The sequence below is a fragment of the Aptenodytes forsteri genome, unplaced genomic scaffold (assembly GCF_000699145.1).
Source record: "Aptenodytes forsteri isolate BGI_AS27 unplaced genomic scaffold, ASM69914v1 Scaffold47, whole genome shotgun sequence".
Classification (NCBI taxonomy): domain Eukaryota; kingdom Metazoa; phylum Chordata; class Aves; order Sphenisciformes; family Spheniscidae; genus Aptenodytes; species Aptenodytes forsteri.
The window spans coordinates 1,301,249-1,322,554 of NW_008794731.1; positions in this window are offsets into that span (position 1 = coordinate 1,301,249).

The window sequence follows — 21,306 nt, forward strand, 5'->3', positions numbered from 1 at the left end:
GTAGTAAGCAAAAAGTGTTCAGGTTTCTGTTGGGCACCAGAGTGTTATTTGGAGACGCACAGAGAGGGCTCTCCATCCACGGCGCTTTGTTGCACAGGAATAAACAGGTTTAATGGCTTTTCAGATACCTGGGTGAGAAATGAACCAGGTAACTAAGTTGAAGCTGAAAGCTGCAGTGGGAAGGATGGGGTGGAAGACAGCGCAGGTCATTCAGATCTTCTGCTGGGGCAAGACTGGGAATTTGTGTGTAACCTCCCGTACGGCACGGCTGTCGGCGTATGGAAATGTGAAAGGGAAGAGCTTCTCTCCGGCTTTGCACTTATCATGTAAGTGGCAGCCAAGGAGAAGAGCAGCCATAATTAAACTGTGATGTTGAGCCCTGGTGCCCCGGAGGTAACATCCTCGAAATGAACTGAACATTGAGAATGGCAAACTGCAAGGGACGTAGTGACAGATTCTCCGTGGTCGTAGATCACCTCTGAGTGACAGAAAATTGGACACAGATCACGAGGAAGGCAGGAGAGAGCATTGGGGAGGGGGGAGGAAGGGGAGAAGACAACCATTCCTAAAACAAGCCTAAAATCTGCCTGGTTGCTAGGGAAGTGGGACTCCTGGTAAGTAATTTCAATTTGTACCTATATTTATAACAGTATGAAGATACATTTTATAATCTGTGTAATAAAGAACCTCATCAGCAACTTCTCAAAGAAACTTGTTATTACGGAGAATGACACTCTAATTGCCTCCAGACATTTAGCTTGTCTAGTGAGTGAAGTAACCTGATAAGCTATCGAGCTATTAAGTGATGCAGAATCAATTAATGTAGTTAGATAAGAAAGTAATACCCTACCTAGGTAAACTAAGTAATATGTGTCAAACTAGTCACTATTAATTCAGGTCCAGAAAAGCATAGTAGACCAGTATAATTCCCAGTAACCTTCATAAAATTGAGGAGGCTATATTTTGACCAAAGAAAACTGGTTTTCCAAAGATCATTTATGAAAAAAAAAAAAGACAGACAAATACAGAATTCATTACCAGGCTCATTTTTCCAAGAATATTCTCCATACCTTTAAGACATAAACAACTGAGTAACAGCGCTGCAGAGATGGTTAAATTGTAGGCACCGACTTCCTGAGTCTTGGAAAAGGAGAGAGACATGGGGAAAACACACCGTGAATTTCCATGCCTGCATGGGAATGCAGACAGGACTCAGATAACCGGGTGTGCAATTGCCTACGTCCCCTCTTGCACGTGCAGGCTTGCACGCACAGCAGTGGAGAACAGCGTACACATAGCTGTTAATGTCTCAATATCCTCTTAGCTTAACAGCAGAATAGGCTTGCATGGCGTGGTGAAGTTGGGCTGTTAGCTAGTACGGCTGACGTACGGACAAGGTGACAGATGGGGAAGGGTCACGGTGCCTTGTGTAGATACAAGCAAGAAATGTGTGAGGACCAAGTTCTAGTTCCAGTTAATTTTGTCCCTGTCTGATCTAGCTTCGGGTGTGATTATCTGGAGTGTGTTAGAGCAGAGGAAAGGAGAATGGGTGAGAAATTATCATCCTGTCTGTCTCACTGCTGCTGCAGGTTTCCTGTCCTGATATATTGTCTCTCTAGTTGGGGAGTGCAGAGGGAGGTTAATGAATCTTAAAACATTTGCAAGTGGCACAGTGTAGCTCCAAGCAAGCCGGGGTATGCGGGAAAGCGAGCGCGAGTCCCCAGCTCTGTATCGCTGTGCTAATGTGGTGCTCAACGAGAGCTGATTAGCCCTACCTGGGAGCGCACAGCACCGTGGGGACACTGCAGTGCTACCGACTCCGGGGCTGGCTGCACTGCCTCCAGCCCTGCTGTCTCCACACCGTTTTGGGGGCTTTCCTCCCATCTCCTCAAGTTTTCGGGAAGAGATGTTTTCGGCTATAAAATTACAATCTGATCTAGGTCTCGCTGTAAGGGTTTGTTCTCATCCAAGTCTCCAGCCTGCCTAGTTATGTGCAGTATTATATACCCTGCTGCAGTATTTGGAGACCCCTGGAGTCCACGGGCCAGGGTTCAGGGCTGAGTCCAGGAACGTTTTGAGACTTTCGCCCAAGGTCAGGTCCATTATGGAAAGAGCGTTGCTATGCACGTCTTGTTTGTACAGAGATTTTGCTCTGCTGAAGGTCTCAAGGCAGTGTGTCAGAGGTGGGGGAACACCTCCAGGTCCTGATGGGACAGTTGGCCTTAGTATAACCTGTCGTGGTTAGGTACCAACCTTGCTTAAAACTCTCCAAAAATCCTTGGAATGGCTATTTGTAACTTTGGAAACTCACAGTCCTTTGGAAATCTGAGCCCAAAACAGGCTGGAGGGGAAATGGCAAACTCTTGCTGGAAGCTTTATTCTGTATTGTGTTGTGGATGATCTTATGACAGAAGAATATTTGGGGACAAAGTAACATTAACATCCCTAAAATGTCTTCCTTCCAGCCCATTACTTGAGGTGTAACCACATGGTAAACTTGATATTCCTTTTGTTTGAAAAGATCTTCTGTAAAGGACCACAGCAGTTCCCTGTGGAGCGCAGGGCAGCAGTAAAACACCGATCGGCTGTGTTAAATGCAGTAGAATAAAAATAACAATAGTGAATGTTTTAGTGCTTCAGCTCTAGCATTTAGATGTGGTACAGGATTTGAAATTTTGTTTCTGGTCTTCTTTAAACAAGAACAACTCAGAGCCATCTGAACTGATTTGCTTAATGTGCTGTTCAGCATTCACGGCGTAAATTGAATTGTTAGCCTCTCTGTCTTTGCATTTGAACGTTTTGATTCTAATATTACCAGCAGAGCAACCTTCCCTAACTGAATTGTTCTCACAAGTAATGTTGACGCTTTGCACTCCCACTCAATTGATGTCATTGTGGCTACTGACAAGAAGGTGCCTGTTAGAGCGAACAGGTTGAGACCAGATAAGAGGAGAGAGAGTGACAAATCAGAAATATCTCATTTTTCATCGGAGATGTTCTTTATTTCAGAAAATTCTTCTTGGCAATTTCCAGTTACTCGTTTCCTGCACTTCTGACAGAGATGAGCTTGCAGGTGCTTTACACAACTTTTGTGCTACCCTTCCTTGAAGCCATAGAGGAACTAATCCAGTTAGATCGCTGAGGTTTGTGCTACCACAGCTAAAGCTGGTGGGGACCTAGCTTGGGTGTGTCTGCACCTCTGCATACAGTGTAGAAATGTCCATCATGAAGCTTCCTTGCAGCTGAGCATCAGCCCCATGATGCTCGTGTGTCTACACAGTCTTTGTGTGCAGGACTGGGAGAGAACCCCACTCGCCCCATGCCAGCTGGTGCAGATTGTCCATACTGCTGGAAACCAGCATCTTCTGGGGTGGGTGAGCTTCTCCCGAGTCATCTCTGGGCCCATATGGAGCCACGGTAGCTCTGATATATATATGTATATAAATAAATACTACTGTTTTTCAGTACATTGGACCTGAAATAACAGAGGAACATGCAGCAGCTTGACAGCTGTGGACTTCTGGAGAGTAGGTAAAGGCATGAGTTGTTCGGGGAGTCTGAGACTGCAAGACCTTGTGGAGCTGGTGGTTTAGTGCTGCTGTGGGGAGAGGGATTTCAAAGTGTGTCTGTGGTGCAGACATTAGCAAACAGCTGGTGCCTGGGTCTCTGTAAGCTGGGTCTTGGTAGCAAACCAGCGTGGGTGCAGCAGAGGCCGTCAGGGACCAGAGCCTCGGGGTGGAGAAGGGGGCAGTCAAAGTGACAGTACCACCATACCTGTCAAGAGCTGAGAAGGGAGGGGCTCTGCAAGGTAAATGTAAAAGCTGTAGAAAACAGCGTGGAAGACTGAGTGTAGGATTTTGGATATAACAGAAATGAATGTGTCACTACTAGATCTCAGCAAACTTTCAGAGAACTATTACCAGAGAAAGGGTAAGGCAAGACTCCGCTCTGAGATCCTTCGTACGTGAGTAACTGTTGTGACCTACGTGGTTTTCAGTCCTTTCCAGAGTTTGATGTTTCATACGTAGACAGTTGCCAGGGGAAATTTTGCTTACACCGTAATTTTCCATTTGCTGCTAGACTTCAGACAGATGAGTGCAAACTGTTCTCTCTGCAACTCAGGAGATAATTTTGCAGTCAGTGTGAACACTGCGAACCTTCTAATTTTTTTCTCTAATAACAGTTTGGCAAATCAAAGTGTCTGTTCAGTTAGTCAGTAAAAACACCTAGGAACCATGCAAAAAACCCCACAGGCGTAGAGATGAACTCTGAGCTGGCTGTGTCTCAGATTAGATATTCTCAATGATTGGGGGTAATGACCATTTTTTAATTTATCTTGTCTGCATTGAAACAGAAGTGTCAAAGATGACTATAAAGGGAAGAAACTAACACACACACATATTTGCTAAGTACTTCTATTTATACAAATTCCTTTGCCATATTTTCCAACATGGTAAGACAATGGTCATCAAAATAACTTCAGAAATCTAGCCACTACCGAGGGGAGGTCAAATGGGAAAAAAAAAATGAGAAAGAGAATATTTGTGCTTTGTAGGGTAGAAGTTAGGGAGACATGATTGCCTTTCTTGCCTTTCAAATAATTTCCATTTTAAGCCAACAACCCTGATGGTGGGACAGCAAGTAGGAGGTAAGGATTTTCCCAGTGAATGATTTTTAATTAGTTAAAAAAACTGGTAAATTTTGAGACAGTCACCCAGATTGGAATATCCACAGTAAATAATAGCAAAAAACTCTCCCCCTCTACTTAGGTCTTGCATATATACAAGTGCATGCAAGCCCAGGTTAGCAAAACCACACTTTCTTTTGTTCTCTTTGTTCCCTTTGTTCACTATGCAGTAATGAAAAATGACAGCCATATTTATTGTAACATTCCTCCAGGAATGCAGAGATAATTACCTGCCCTTAGCATGGGAGAGGGGAACAAGCGTGAGCTCCGTCTCCTTCCAGCTCCCTGGAATCCAACCGACACATTGGCGTGAAACGCGAAGTGGAGGATGTCGGGAGCAGAGGAGATCTGCTGCCTTGAGAGGTTGTTTTTAGGGTTCAGTTTTTTGTCGTTTGCAAAAAAGGACCTGAGAAGAGCTCAAACGCCGCTGTTAAAAGGGGACTGCTTTGCATTCCACCAATATCCTGGACCATTTCTAAAGGTCTCTACGTGTTCGTTTGAAGGCAGCTTGACTTTATAGATAATACCCCTGTTTTCATTTGGACTCTTGCAGGGTCTGCCCAGACAGATCTGCCTTCAGCCCTGGCCATTTTAGCAGTGAGTGAGTCATTCCACTTTCCATTAAAGAAAACCCAAACTTCACCCTATGTGCTATTAAGAGGGGTTGTGGTGTTTCTGAAAAGTACTAGATTAATAGGCATTGGAACTGAAAACCTCTAATCTAACAAAACCCCATCATTTTGGTGCTGTAAGAGCGTGTGTGACCCTGTTCCTGTTCACCCTTCTGGTGCGTATGGTGGTGGTGAGCTCGCTCATAATGCTACAGCCTGTGCATAGGAGGGATGGGGGAACCAAGTGTGCTTCCCTTCACGCCGTGCCGACGGCCGACCTCTCCCTGCGGTGGGAGCCCCGGTGTCAGGAGAGCTCCCGCTTCCCTCTCTGCCTCTGCTTGTTTGGAGAAACACCCCTGGGTGAGCATTTCCCCACAGCTAAGATCCAGTGCAGGAGTCTTGGGGGGGGGACTCTATCACTTTTACTCTTTTCTTCAGCCCAGCAGGAGCAAGGGCAACCTGTCCCAGTGAGGTCCACTCAGGTAACTAGGTGCCTCCCTGTGTTTTTTAATGATTATTTTCTAATATGTGTTCCTGTTTAATGGGAATTTAAAAACAAGACCTATTTAGCCTTTAATAAGAGAAATCTCTTCATATCTTAATATTTTTGTCCTCTGCATTTATTTCCACACTAGCTGGGATTTTTCAGGCTGATTATTTTTTAAGGTATTAAAAATATAATCCATATGATATATTAAAACATAATTAAAAGTGTTATCATATTTTCAGCAGCGTGTTATGCCTAGGGAGATTTTACAAGTGCAAATATGTTTTTGCATCACCCGCATTAGTGAGGGAGACCAACTGACCATCGCTAACCCTTCTTACTGATAGGAAAATGGAAACAAAAAAAGAGGGGAAGGATTTTTGATGTTTCCAGGTGTTTCGCCTTCAAACCATTTTCTTTCTGATCCAGAACGTCTCCCAGTGGTACAGCAAAAGGAGATAAGAATTAAGTTCATAGCCTGGATTGCCACATTTTTCAGGTTGTGATAAAGAAGTTCTGGCATGGCTGTGTGATGGGGATGTGGGTGGCCCAGGGATGCGGAGCGGTAGCTGTTTCGCATGGCCTAATCCCCTGCCTGCGGCAGAACAGCATAGCCTGTCCGTGGCAGAGCAGCTACTTGTGGTGGGGGCTCATGGAGCTGGAAAATGGTTGCAACGCAGCCCCGCGAGAGGGAATGCATGGCTTAGTGGGGCTGTGCATTCAAGGGAGTCCTTCTGGAGACCTTTCTGTGCTCAGAAGGACCCCTTTACCCTTGATATGAGACCCAACACTTTACCTTCCCAAACTGGGGTGGGAAGTTACTGGAGAAGCCCTGATCTTGGGTGTATGTTGTGACTGGGCCCTCATGGCTAGCTGTAGGCTGGATCGCTTTGCAGGGCATAGTGGTTTGCAGGGTACGTAGCATAAGCAGGGCAGAATGGACTTGATTTCTGGGATTTGCAGCTGAACTCCCCAAATCCCCTGCCCACCCCTCCTCTCCTTCTCTTGGCTCTCCAGTGCCTTTTTTCCAACCCTTGGATGAGATGGGGTGCTTTGCAGAAGGCTGATATCCATAGACTGCATAGCGGTGAGTGGGCATGCTGGTGACATCTGGCTGCGCAGAGGGAGGTGGGCATTCACTGCTGAGAGGGGCCAGCAGTAAATTTTCTTCATGGGGGGGAAATGGGAGGAATCACAGTTCACAAGTGGGTCTTGAGCTGGAGGTATCTTGATGCAAATGAGATTGAGTGGCTAATAGGACTGTTTCAGTGGAGGGCCCTCAATCTCTCATCTTCTCTCTCCCGTACCCAGAAGGGGTTGCCCTGGGAATGCTGCAAACCAATTTATTTCTGAACTGCCTGCAAAGAGATGAAGGGTTCAGAAATGGAGGGTTTGATGGCTGAAGGATGAGTTGGAGGGTGGCATCACAAATGACACTGGTGCGGTCAAAGAGTTAGACCATTGTGGGAAACTGGGCTCACAGGAGAGTTAGCAACAGGAATGTAATTGAAAATAAATATAATCAAAGTGTCCAAGTGTTTTAGGAACGTGATTCTCTTTATTCCTCCTCTTCTCTTTTTCTCTGTACCCCCAGGAACTACTTATGTTCCTACAGCTCATATTTTCAACAGTCTTTAAATAAGTGTTTAATGGGATTTATAAAAGCACCTGAGCAGGTTAGATAGGTTATAATTCCCATTGATTTCACTGACATCTCTGTAGATGGGACACAGGCGCCTATATCACACAGGCTTATTTGAAAATATTATTCAAAGTATGCTGGAAAACGTTAGTCATATTAGATTTGTGGTTTAAGTTCTGGGAGGTGCCATCAGAGTTGGACTGATGCATAGAAATATAAATAAACATAAGGGTGTCTCGGTGCCTGCCTGTGCATGTGTGTGTATAGTCTTTATTGGCGACTGAAGACCTACTGCCTGCTCTTTGGTTTTCCATTTTAGCTGGCCTATTATCAGAGATTTCTGGAGTGTGAGTTTCATAAGTAGAGGTTATCATACATTGCAGGCCATCTCTCCTGCTGGGGAGCAAAATGAAGGTTTGATAATGAGATCGCCCAAAGGCAGATAAGAGCTCTAGCTTGCTGAACAGTCCCTCAAGGTTTCCTGTGATGGCAAAAAGAAGGGAATCCAATTTATTATCCTTCCCTCCTTGTACCTTCCCATTGCTTGAGAAGTCAAAGCAACAAACTACGCGCGTTCAAAATAAATAAATTAATAACCAGAGCAGGAGACCTGGTGTGTTGTTGTTTTGCTCTGAAGAAGGTCTGTGATTTGCTCTAACACCATGAAGGGAGTCTCTGAACTCCAAATCCTGAAATCCCATTTAAAGGACAGGCTCTCTCCCCCTCTCCTCCCGCCCTCTCCCCGCTAGGATGGATATTCTAAAACTGAGTCAAGTGCTTTATCTTGATAGAGGATGGAGGATGGCTCCGTAACCACTGCCGATAACCTCCCCAGCTCCAATTCTGTTTGCTCTTCTTTCATGCTAAACACTACAAAGTGCATTACAGCAAAGCGAAAGGTCAGATTTAAGCTGTAAAACACGGAAGATTCAGAGCTGAAGTTGCCACATCATTAAGTCACAGCATCTTCATGCTTATGTTTTCTAGCACATATGGTATATAAAATCACCTAGTGTTTCACAACCCTCTTAAATAATTAGGCACAACAGGGTTTGCTGGGTGACCACCTGGATAAAGTCAAAACAGTGGCATCTGCATCAACCAGATGGGAGTCTGCTCCTCGCTGCCATCAGGAAATGGACAGCCGACTTCCACTCGAGTGAACCAAAAGGTGCCTTCTTCCAGATAAGAAAGGGAAAGGACAGTTTAGGAGAGAGCGATAAATGTGTCTCCCTTCAGTTTTCAGGTTACCGAGTCTCTACTGAAACCAAAAGGAAGAGATCCTGTTCCCCAGCCTGAGAAGCAGCAGGGAGGAGGTAAGGAAAATTTGTACTAATCAGCAAATCGTGTACCTGGCAATGGTATTTTGAAGGCAGGTTGAACAAAGGCTTATATTTTTTTTTGTTTCTGTCACTTAAAAGAAAAAATGTGGGGGAGGGAGAATATTAGCAATTTAGTGTGAGGCTCCATTAGATCAAATCAGTGCCAATGATAGTCACTTATTTCCTCCATTTCGTAATGATTTACTCTATAAATTAATGTCCGCCTATTTAAACACACTCAGTGATTCAGTTCTGGGTACCATGGCAATATGTGACAGGGAATAGGGCTGAACCCACCAGTCATATGGCTCTCCGTGCTGTCATTATGCTATATGTGTGCCGACACTATGGTAATGGGGGGCTATGTGAGAACGTAGACTGATATTATGCAAACATATACTGACTTAAGTATCAATCTGTCACTGGTGTAACTCATTGTAATGGCTCCACCAAAGTCATTACAGAGTAATATGCATGTTAAACATCTATCATGGGTGGAGGTTCAGAGAAGCCATGAGGAAGCTGTAAGAAGTTGCCAACATCCGGATCTGGAAGATACTCAGATGTAAGTTTTTCAGTTCAGCAAATCTCTAGCAGAGCGTTCCTTTCTTCCCCCCTTTCCACTCCAAAAAGATGAATCTGAAGGAAATGGCTCACAGCTTTAAGAAGAAAAAGAGAAAATCCTCTTGAGCTTATATGTGTGAAGCACACGCAAGTTAACTGCAGCAGTTAAATTCAAATCTCTCTCTCTTTCATAGACATACACTCAGACACAAATAGGGTCTGATAGTGGGAAAGCCTTAGCCTGGCTGTGCTGCACAGTGGCTTTAGGATGTGGTCCCTTCTCCTGTTACCTTTAGAAGTCACTCAGCCTGATTTTGTGTACAGAAGTGGAAGGAGGTTGTGTCCCTCTTCAGCTGATCCATGTCCTCTCCCCCTTACACACCTGGATAGTGTATTAGCACATCCATAACCCAGATCAGTCCTTTCTCCAATACAAAATTAGCCCAGTTTAATAATCACCAGGAGTCTTCAGTCCCAGGTTTTGCAGTGGGTCATTCTTCTTTCTGATGAGCCAGATCCTGTTTGGGACCAGACAGGGTAAGATACCTCTTGGATAATGCTAGTGACTTAGGTTAAGCTCTTCCCCTCCTCTGCATTTTTTGGTTGCTTTTCTAAGAGCGATGCTGCAGCACTGGCTCAGCGATCAAAGGCGGAGAGGGTGTCTGGCATGGGCAGGTGGGGATATTTCATTGTTCAGTGCAGACTTGGCTATTTTGTTAGCATAATATACTTTCTTCAGCCAATCCAATGGATTGGAAAAGTACTCTATTCAAAGGTTAAATAGTTGATGCTCCATCAACTTGTATGGGAGGTGGCATACAAATCCAAAGTGATCCAAAGCGATTGGCTCTGTCTCCAGCCAGCTTGGTGGTGTACCAGGGACAAATGCAAGTGCACAGATTTCTAAAGTGAGTTTACTCACTGCTTACTGCCCAGCCTGGGCACTCAACGGTGCATTTACTCACTTTTTTGTGTACTAAGGCAGTACTGATACAGCTCACAGCGTCCTCAAGCAGTTGTACAGAGGGTCAGGAAAGAGGCTTAATAGACTGAAGGTGCCCGAATGCAGTGTTACAGTAAGTAACCGACTCTCTTAAAAAGAGAGACTGGTAAAAGAAAAAGCCCAGGAAACAAACACTGGATCTGTTGTGCTGTTACCATTTAACCTGCATTCACTGCCAATTGAAATGCACTTTACATTACTTCAGTCAGATACTTCAAAGGAAATCCTGGAGATGGGAGCACTTAAGCAAGAGCACTTCTGGTGGTAATGTGTGTATTTGAAAGCCTGGCAATTGGGAAGGTTGTGAATGCGGCAGCATATCCAAATATAGCTGTAGCTTGTTATATGTAAACGGCAAGGCTCATTCTGATATTCCTGCTCCTATCCTGCCCTTCCTTCCTGCAAAACGGTGTGACTCCTCCACCTGTCAGCGTCTCCAGTACTTGTGTTTGCATGTAACAATGTTCGCCTGTGCACATTATCCCACACGGCAGCTCAGTGAGAATAGCTGATGTAGTACCAGGTTATAAAAAGCCCAAAGGAGGCATTCAGGAAAGGCTCTTTGAGGAAAGTATTGCTACCTCTGCAGTGCTGCCTGAGCCTTACAGGTCCATGGGGGAAGCCAGAAGTGTCAGACAAAGCCATGCATGCAGCTGATGGCAGGCAGAGGATATGCAGGGTTAGTGCCAACTTTGGGCTTTTCGAGTCAAGCGTAATCAAGAAGATTATCGAATAAAGGTGTAAAGCCAGAGCAGGTGAAACCCTTGTATGGAGGCTTTCAGCTCACTGTAGTTAAATACTCATAAATGAGGATACCCGCATGGAGGTCTAATGTGTTTTAATTCGTGTGTGCTGGGCATTGAGTCCATGTAGCTCCACCATGTCCTACAATGTGAGATGTGGGGTTTTCCACCCTCAGACCTTTGCGCCCTGACACTTGCACCGGGACTGAAGAGCAGGCAGTGTCTGCGTCTGCAACGAACAGACTTTTGCAGAGTTTGCTGGGACGTGACGTCTCCCATTACCCACCACGCGTCAGCGCATGCCGAGACTCTCCAGTCTCCAGTCATGCACACGCACGGCCAGGTGTGCACGTGGGTCAACGTGCAAGATGACACTAGTGAGTCTCAAAGAATACAGGTGAGAACCCCCTGTTATTTAAACATTATTATAGGGTAGATCTGCTGCAGCTCACCATGAGACATGAAAGACACAGGACCAAGCGGGACGTACAAAGTACATCATATGGCAAGGGCAGTCTGCAAAATGTTGGACAGAATGTGGGTAAATCCCAACGACCCAGGGAAAAATGTATCAGCCAAACTTTTCTGGTTAACTCTCTTGGAGAAATGCTGTCACTTCGTTGCCTTCTGCATTTGGGAACAACTTAGTCTCTGTTGTCATGGTGGATGAGAGTTTAAAAGATAATTTCCTTTTGGGTTTTTGGCAAGAACGTCTCTTTATGGAGTGGGTTCACAAAAAGTAGTTGAGAATACCTGACTATAGAATAAGGGAGTGTGGTATCTTGGAGCTGGGGAGAAGAGCCACAGCTGCTCTCTTTTCTCCAACGCAAACGGGAGGACTGTGAGAACACACTGACCTTTATTCAGCACAGTTAAATGCCATACAAATAAATAGCTAATTCTGTTCAGCAGTGTTGCTGCTTTTATCTCCCTGTGGCCATAATCAGGTAAAATTCCCCTTTGCTGATCTGACCATGTGTTGACACATTTAGGGCTGTGGCACGCAAAGGAAAGGTCCTGTTTGCTCTGTCCCTGAGCAAGGATGTCTTCTCCTCACTCCAAACTCTCACGTATGATTTGGAAAGGCAGCTGAAGGGCAGGCACTGCTGCCTTTCCAAAAGGCAAGGAGTGGGGAGGGTGAGAGGAAAAGTTGTGCGCCACCACAATGTCTGGGATGGTTCCTGCTTTGCAGGTGGAAAATCGGAGCAGTGACTGCCCCAACAACACACACAATAAACCTCCTCCAAATAAGGGACATGTTCAGAGAGCAGCATCTCTTAAAATTTATTGCAAGCAGTCTGGTAGCTCCACCTCCTATTAATTTTGCTTGACTTGCAAAGATTGTGGTAGAGACTCTGGTTCGGTATATATTCATGGTATCTGTGAGTTTTGAAAGTATAATTAGGTCTATTTTGTGCCATTCACATGTTCATCCATAGGGCTGAAGTCTTAATCGTCTTGAAAAAGCGTGCCCCATCCTGCATTTCACGCCAATGTCCCAGGCTGGAATATGATCAGCCTGTGGTTATGGCACAGCTCCAAGCTACTCAGGTGATTCTCTAGAGATTTTAGCTGCTAAAAATCAAAAAAAGTCTCTACTGAGCATGTGCAAATAGTAATTTCACAAATGCATTTAGCACGGCCAAATTTGAACAGATTTTCATGGGAACTTCAAAAGGCAAAAGGCATATTCCCAGCATAAAATCCTTTTGCGTCCCCCTGTAATAGTTAAAAATTTAACAGAGCAGATTGCCGCTCATTTTTTAACATGGGGAAAACTGCTTGTTTTCTTTCTATTTTTTTCCCTCCTCAGAAATCTCTGATCTATATTACTTGAATTTTTTCAGAATTCACACTCAGGAAATTTCAGGCCAAACCATAAATTCCCAAGAAAAGCAACTACGAAGGTAGTCCTGGATTTAAGACAGTTGTCTCTAAAGACCTGGATGATGTACCCATTTCTACCTCCCTCACAGAGTTCCTACGCCATGTGCCAACATTTCTGGAGTCATTAATAGATGCACGCTGCTCATGTTGGGGTACCACTCTGGTCTTAGAGGGGTGCTGAGCTCCCCCAGTCGCATCCAGGCAGCGTAACAGAGAAAGCACCCTGGGGCGTGACATACCCGGTTCTGCATCATCAAAAATTGCGTACTGCAAATCAGTGCGTTTTGGTGAACTTTCTGTTTGTGACTCAGCACTTTCCTCTGTAAAGTGGCAATAATGTCACCCTTCTCCTAAATTAATGCTAAACTGATGAATGCCATAGACAAGCCTGAGAGGAAATTAGTCACTGCCTCCAGAGCAGTGCTTGAGTAGTTTGCTGGAAATAAAAGATCGAATCGGTGCTCTTTGAAGGAGCTCCGTACTTTGCGCACATGGACACTTTGGGAAAAAACAGCATGCAAACATTTAGCTTAGAGATCATATAACCATGTCTATGCCCAAAGGATTCAAATTAAGATTGTTCAGGTAAATATAATTTGACATTTCGAGGCTGTGTATTACACAAAGATTGCATATATAATATCTTTATGCTCCATGGTCACCCTGAATTCCAGATTTTGGGGCCATAACCTCAGAAAGGACAGTCTCCTGGTGGCATTATATTGCTGCAGGACCACCTACCCCTCTTCATGGTCCTCCCTCCTCCTCCTCCTCCTCCTCCTCAGACTTTGCTGCTAGCTGGAGCACACTCTTGGGAGAGTTTTGTATTAAAACTAATCAAAGGGACACCTTCGACTCTAGCCCTTTCCGATGCTATGATCGGCACTAGGCTTATTCACTAAGTTTATCATTTTTTCCCTCCTTCCACAATCTCAGCTTCAAAGAGTCAGTGCATCCTTATCTTGGACCAAAGGACTGCATTAAGCTGGCTTGCTCCCTGCGCCTAGGGAGGCCAGCCACGAGTCTTTCTTTTTAGCTGACCCCAAAGGCTGTGGTTTGAGCGTGGCCAACGTGGGAAATATCAGATGCGTTTGCTGCTCTTCCCACCGCCCTTTGTCTTCTCTTCCTCCGCGTTTCTGCACCGCTCCGCACTGCGCCATGGCTGGATGTGCTCTGTTTGTCACGTGCAGACTGGGGGGCGGCTTTACGCAGGCAGCCACGGCAGTCGTTAAGTGCTCGGCAACTTCTCACGGCCTGCCATGAACAGTTGTTATCAGCGCTAATTAATCTATGGAGGTATTAATTGCAAGAAGAAATGCTTACTGGAAAAGCACGCCTGTCTCCTACTCTCTTCAGGAGCAGCTTCTTGACATCCTTACACAGGACTGGTGAATAGCCACCAGGAACGGGCAGATGGAGAAATGAGTTTAGGAGCTCCTCTGCAAAGCTGATAAATAGCCCTGAATTAATATATGTATCTGTATATGTATATAGATACATATTTAAGAGCCCTATGATGAGGTGTGCAGCTTTTATCGAGTCCTTTCACGCCTCCGAGGAGTCCAGGATCCCAGTTTTTAAGGTCTGTATCGCTGAGACCTTCCTGACATCACCCACACCCATGTTTGTCCTCTCTGAAATGGAAACCTGGCTATTTCTTGCTGTCTGGGGTGGCATCCCACGGTCAGTCTGGTTTTCTCCCTCTCCCACATGCTTGTTGAGCACTCCCTGTCCCGTATACACTCTACTGATCCAGCACAGCCAACTGGATCCTGACCTGGAGTCCTACCCCTGGCCGAAAGGCGAAAACAATCACACAAATCCTCTTTAGGGTGATCAGGACTATGATTCAAGTTCATATTTTAAAGTTGAACTTACGGAGGAAAAATGCTGGCCATCAGCCAAGGAGAACTCAGGAAACTAGATATTTTTGGTAATTACAATATACTGGAAAAAGACATGCAAATTCCCGTGTTGAGATTTGCTCCTACCACACAGGCAAAGTAGCTTTGTTGCCATTTTATTTATCATTTCAACAGATACAACCTATTAATTATTTGTAGCATGTTCAAATGTAAACACGCGCTCCGGGGAGGAAGCGAAGGCTTTTTAAAGTTCAGCTGTTTCTGGCTCCCTTCTCCTGTACACAGATGTCCTGGGAGCACCACAGGCAGGGCCACAGTGCAAACAGGAATTTGTGTTTGTTTGCACTTTCAGCACCAGTTTATAGGTAAAGATACTTTTTCAGTCCGTAGTCAGATACTCCATGCTCAAAGTAAGAAAAGCAGGAAAATGTTTCTACCTTGGCAGCATCATCTTGACTTTGCTAGCAATCGGCAAGGACAAATCTGCGGGCAGAATTCCTCCTTGTTCTCATCCCCAAACCCACAAAACTCTTGAATTAATTTTATTTTTAATTTAATAAAATAAAATTAGTGCTTCAAGTAGGAAACAATTGAGGACAAGTTTCAGCTCGGAGTACTTTATTATGGCTGAGTTTTAATCCTTGGTGCATAAGAAGGATTATGCTGAGAGCACTGACATCACCTTAAATATAGCAGCATGAATATGCCACTGTAATAAATATTTTCAACTTTTAATTTCAATTCAAAAAAATGTTGGTTGAAAATATCTTCTTTCCCAGTAACCTTCCCCTGTCTCAAACGTGCCTACACTCCCAGATGCCATCTGACACAGCCTTGTCAGTCAGGAGGGTGAAGAGGTGCTACCTCCACCCAACACAGCACGCCTCGAAAAAATCTTTCGCAGATCCAGATATAGCAGCAAAATGCTGGTTTTACCTGCTGCAATTGCCATATGGGGAGAAGGGGTGACAAAGCATCTCGTTAAGCCGTAACAAAGAAAGTTTGACCACTAAAACCTGAGCTCACACTGGGAAAATTTCCCCCTTACAACTTTTTTGGGGAGACATCATGAAGGTGGAGGTGGCCTCAGCGCATGGCTCCCGGGCTGTGCTCAGCAGGCGTTTGCTCCCGCAGCTCAGGAGGGGGATGGGACCCAGCGAAGTATCCAGGAAGGGGAAATTTGATTTATAAGTGAAGCATCAGCAGATGTCTTAAAAGGTCCCCCGAGAGTTTGTAATACTGTGGAAGAGCCGAGAGTAATAAAATGGAATAAAATCGATTACAGAGCCAAGTTTCTATCCTGTCTGCCACACCTAGAGGGAAACGAGCACTGCTTCTCGCAGGCTGAAGGCACTCTGCAGCTGGGGTCTGAATGCTTTCCTTCCCCAAAGGCGAGAAGTTGGGAATGGTCCAACAACAAGCTGAGGTCTGATGACCTTCACCAAGAGGGCATGTGCTTCACCGGGTATAGGAAACGTCCTCCTGACCGTTCCAGTATCGCTCGGCACTTTTGTGATTACCCAGGGAGTTTGTCTCTTTTGTCTTCAAGATATCGTGGGACTGCAGATATGTTTGGAGGTTTGCATGGTGACTAGAGCGAAGATAATATCTAGGTTTCTTGCAGAAATGTCAGATGTTGAGAAATTAGTCTATAAATAACAAAATTTTGTGCTCACAGAATATTTGCTGGTTGTTTTTTATGAATCGGCATCTTAGTTATCGTAAATGGAGTGCTATACAGCCAGTTACTACGGTACATAGATCTCACCAATTTTGGCCTGCAAGTGATGTGCTAGTAGTGTCCTCTCTGGCAAGCGATGTGAAATGTTACAGCACTCAGTTTGCTAGCAAAAATAAATCCCAGCTATGATATCATCCATCTTTTAATGCATACGGAGTATTATCACCAAGTGTCGATGGGAGCACCCGAAGCTTTAAGGCTGGCCTGATAACACACCTACCAACCAAGATATGTGCAAGACAAACATGTGGAACAGCACTGCTGATCGCTACTTTGGCAGCCAGCGTTAATGGTACAGTTTCATGGAAAAGCACAATTCACAGCATTTGTGGGTGAACATATGCAAATCAGCATATAAATCAGGCTGATGAAGCTGCAGCAGCCACCACAAACCAAAAATAAGTGTCTCTTTTCCCTTTAGGCTAACACTAGCACTAGCTGAAGTAACAGCTGCACGAGCCTGATGAGACCCAAGAAGGCCATTAGAGCCTCTATCTGTGGTTTCGAGCATGGTGGACTGAATGCAAAACCCGCTTTGCAAATTTGTGGTCCTACTAATTTTTTTTTTTGTTAGTTTGATCAGCACTGTGCTGTTGCATATGTTTTCCCAAAAGGGTCTGTACTGGGCTGTTACCTACACGGTGGTGAAAAAATGACTTTTTGCGTTACAATTCCTAGCTTGAAATAAACATTGCAGTCGTTTAAAACAGGCTCGGTTTAGAGTTGGTAAAATCTTTGGTTCAGCCTGATCCGTCTCCTTTAAGGCTGTCAAACTGAAATGAATTAAAATTATTTAGGAAAGAAAATGCAACTTTGCAATTTAACTTTGCTACAGGGATAAAGTTTTAAGAAATGATTAGCAGTTTGGGTGTCTTTCGTCTTGGGAGCCTGAGGTCAGACTCATTAAAGAGAAACAATTTTCAGAAAATATTGAACACCCACCTTTGGAAAATCTGTTCTCTGCAGGTAGCTAAAGATGGGCCCTAAACTCACTGGTCTGTTTGAAAGGCTCAGCTTAGCCTTCAATAAATAAAAAAAAAAATTAAACCAGGTACAATGGAGTAACTGTGATACTCCACATGCAGGAAGGCAAAAAGATGCTTTGACAAAGGGAAGCACCAGTGAAAAGGCAGCGGCGATGCTCATGTTAGAAGGAGATGAGGTGGAAATAAACATTATTCTGGGCTAGTAACAGAAGACACAGAGTAGTGGTGGAACAAGAGGGAAAGGTGGCCGATCTTCATCAGTTATGTAGACAGAGACCACGAGGTCTCCAGGATCTTGGGACTTGTTGCTGCTAGTTCTGAAATAATGCAAATTTGAGGACCTCTGTTTGTATTTTTAAATGGATCTGGCTGGTTGACTTCCTTTCAAGATGATAATTTTGATGATGTTGGGATTCTGCTGCTTTAAGAAAGATGAATTAGGGAATTTGAAGTCTTAGATATGCATCTCATCTTTTAATTTAAATTTAAATAAATAAATAGTCGGGAATAAAGAGAGAGTGATTTGGTGTCACTTCCAGAGCTGAATAAAATGCTGAACCTAACTAAAACCCACCGATGGTGAAAAATAAGCTAGGAGTTTAATATTAATCCCGTTATTGTGCTCCAAAACATTATTAATAGGTGTAGGGGTTTTGGCAAATCCCGTTATTTCAATACTATCCTTTCTCCTAAATATTTCATAGCCAGTCTTTATTTCTTCTATTAAATAGTCACTTTAGAAGAAAGATAAACTCCCTGTCAGTGAAGTTCAGAAGCACACGACCTGCAGGGTCTAGCAGTGAAGATTTTTAAAAGGGTCCGTAGGAATTAGCAGCCGTAGCAAGGGAGTGGAGAGGAATTGCTGCGCGTGAGTGGTCCTTCAGGCTGGGCACCGCTGCATCACCCCATCTCCGTGCAGGCCCAGCACACAGCTACGCATTACTGCAGTATGATAATATTGCATTTGCAAGATGATAATATCATGCTGATCAATTCAGAACCACAGAAGACCATATCCTGCAGTCCCTATGCACGCAGAATAATAACCGCACTTTGCAAGTAGTCCCATTCATTCCAGTGGGACTCTCTTGTAATCAATATATTTGTTTCCAAATTATAGTGTTATTGGTCCAACTTGATCTTTATTCCCGTTAACCAATTGCATCTGCAGAAGGCCTGGAAACGATGCCACAGCGAGGGCTGCTCTCGTCCCACTCCCATTGTTCCAGGACTCCAGTCCTCGGAGTTATTGTTCAAGCTGCCAGTTATCTCCGGGTGCTCCCAGCAGATGTTGGGGGGAGGGGGCAATTTATTTATTTTTTTTTAAGAAGTTTGCCTCTTTAAGGACCAACCCCGATGAGAGATTAATTCTGTTTGCTCTCCCCTGCACCGTGTTTTGTCTCTTTAAGTTGGAAAATATTTAGAGAGGAAAATGTGTTTTCTTGCTGTTCAAAATAATAATAATTTGCCAGTGGAAATTTATTACTGACTTCAAAGGGAGCCCTAAATTTGCTGATAGTAAATAAGGGGCAAGCCTGCTTTCACTACAGTCAGTGTAGCTATTCTTGCGGGGTTTCGTGGGCACTGATTTGAATACAGAGCTGTCCACAATACGATATTTCCATTCTGTGAACATCCTCCAAAGTCCAGCATTTATTTTTGTCTGTGGTGGAACAAAACCAAGGAGTTTTGGGCCGGTTTTTGAGGACATAGGATTGTATCAAGATATTAGTTTTCAAATCAAAACCTAGCTGTCATAAGAAGGTTTCTTAGATTTGGGACTGTTGGATTATCTTAATAAATAGAAGTCTTCTGGGCCGTAACCTGATCTCTGGGGTGGTGGTCTTAGTCATAAAAGATGCAAGGTTCGAGCTCCTTAACGAGAAGAGCTTTTCACTCTACGTGTTCTGCTTGATGATCCACTCAACCCCAAATCAAGTGATGGAGTATGACAGCTCTCTCTTTTCTGCTCTCTCTCATGTGTACATGAGAAATAAACAGGGAAGCCCGCAGAAAAGCTGATTGATACGGATTTATGTCCATGGAACATTTTTGCTTTAATGATCCACCCTGTTTTGGTGACATTTCATGAAGATGACGATGTCCCAGCCTGTTCTGCTTCAGTGAAGGTGAAGGTGTAGAGCACCTCAATGAATGAAGCCTACGGGATCCACATGGAGAGCTCATCTCCTACACTTGGAAGTTCACATCCCATCCAAAGGGACCTTCTTGGCTTAGCTCCCTTCCTAGCCCTAACCTTAGTGCTGAATATTTAACCAGACACAAAACCAAAAAAAATTAATCCATGCCATGCCTTGATTAGGGATTAGAAATGTTAACCGGCCAGTGCCTTTTTCTGCAGGGGTATGCAGCCCCTATACCTTTAATTAGAGTAGCCTGTGGTACTTGCCATAAAGCTGATAAGTAATAAATAGCTGCCTTTGTCACATGCAAGTTCAGCATTGTGAAACGGCACACGGACGGCTTTAAAAAGCCTTTGATTAAACCCAGCACTACAGTAAATCTACAAACACAGAGGAAAGAAAAGAAGCTATTTAGTCTGTGCCAGTTCCCGGCATTAAGTATGCAAATTTCTCGGTGTCTTCAGCTCCCAAGAACAGCAGGCGCTGAATGCAGCAGCAGCAGCAAGCGGCACGACATCATTCATTTCAATCATTAAAACAAAAGCGGGATAAATCGCTACCTAATTTGTAAAATATGCTTATCATATAGGCTCTTTGGTCTTTAAGAAAAGCACCAGCTGAATGAGAATCACTGAATTATTTTGGAAAAAAAAAATGCTTGAATCAATTCTGGTTTTCCCCCTTCTCCCAGTGATTGTTCTTTTCTTTTTCCTTTCTTTTTCCTTCCTTTTCCTTTCTTTTTCCTTTCTTTTCCTTTCTTATCCCTTCCCTTCTCCTTCCCCTTTTCCTTATTTTCATTTCCCTTTCCCTTTCCCTTTGCCTTTCCCTTTCCCTTCCCAATTTCAGGTGAAACCAACCTGGAGCCTCCCTCCAGCTCCCACCCCAAGCCACAGGAAAACCAGAGTCTTTTTTCCTGATCGCGCACAACTCAACATTCCCAGGTGTCTTCTCCCTCCCTCTTTCAAAAAAAAAAAAGAAGGGTAACACCAGCCAAAGCCCATCCAGGAGCTGTGTGCTGAGCATCACCCGTCACCCTGCAGCCGTGGACCCGTGCTGTCCAGCAGCCCTCGCTGCCGTCCTTGTGCGGTTGATCAGCAACCTCCATTCCTCCCTGCATGGCAAAATATATGTCCAAATAGCCTGATCCTGCAACCTGCCGGGAGCTGCCTGCCGAAGGAGCCCAGCTGGGTGGTGTTCATCACCCCTGCACAGAGGGACGAGGCTGTCTCTGGCCTCGTTCCCTGTTCCCGGGCGCTCAGCTCAGACACCGTCACCTTTTTTACAAACAGCAGGAGCGAGGATTATTGGTACGCAGGGAGCATCATCACTGGATCCCTAAAAAGGTTACATTCTACCCCGTCTGAATGCATGGTGGCCTGCAGGTAACTTATTTTTCCAATTAGACTGTTCCTTTTACGTGAACCAATTCACCAGCTTCTCTTCGGCACATGGCTACCTGGGGTGCAGAGGACACTAACGCTCCCGCTAAGGCTGCCCCTATAACACGTCGTTGCTTACGTGGCTCCTCTGCCTCCGCTCCACGACGTGTGCGCGAGAAGAAGCGGGGCCAACAACCCTGCTCTTCTATGAAAAGTGTCCTTCGATGATTTACCAGCTGTTCAGC